Genomic DNA, 811 nt, shown 5'->3' on the forward strand with positions numbered 1-811 from the left:
ATCGCGTGCCCCGGGGGACGACAGTGCAGGGAAGACCCCAGGGTCAGCATTTGGTCCCTGCCCCCAGCCAGCCTGGGCAGTGTGCTGGAAAGAGCAGCTCCCCGCATTATTCAGGCTCCAGCGCACTCACCTTTCATGCGTCCGCCGCCGCGAAGCTGCCAGCTTCGCTCTGCATTGAACTGTCACAGGGAATTACACAGCCCGGCTAGCTGAAGGCACAGTCAAGGGGGTGAGAGCTGCTTTCCCCTCCTCGCCCAGCCTGGCTGGGAGCCATCCTGCCAAGCAGGGCACGGTTCAGCCCTGTTCCCACCCAGCTGCCTTCAAAGGGGGCAAGGGCTCATCCCAGATGGGCCGGTTACAGATGGCAGAGCTGGGGCTGAGCTGAGTTACGGGCACCCCTGTCCCACTTTCTGCAGCCGCTCGTTTAGGGCAGCATCTCTGACACCCGTGCTATTTACAGCATCCTCCTGATTTCAGGTGCTCTGTGAACCTCTTCCATCCTTCGCTGCAGAGCGTTTCCCTCTGCTCCTGCACCCGCTTCCCAGCCCGGTGCCTTCCAGCTCAGGTCCTGCAGTCGTGGCCTCTGAGTGCCCAGGGCAAGCAGCCCCAGCTGCCGTGCTCACCCCTGCCTCGCCTCCAGGCACGGACACCCTCTGCTCCCCACGGCACGGGTACCGTGGGGCCCTGCCCACGTGTACACAGGGATGTGAGAAGGGGGGCTCCGAGGGGCTCATGGATCTGCTCCTAGATTCTGCCCGGCACATCACGTCCCCCAGGCAAAGGTCTGCAGGAACCCTCCATCATGGCTCAC

This window comes from Cariama cristata, unplaced genomic scaffold, assembly GCF_000690535.1.
Source record: "Cariama cristata isolate BGI_N322 unplaced genomic scaffold, ASM69053v1 scaffold34046, whole genome shotgun sequence".
In the NCBI taxonomy this organism is placed as follows: domain Eukaryota; kingdom Metazoa; phylum Chordata; class Aves; order Cariamiformes; family Cariamidae; genus Cariama; species Cariama cristata.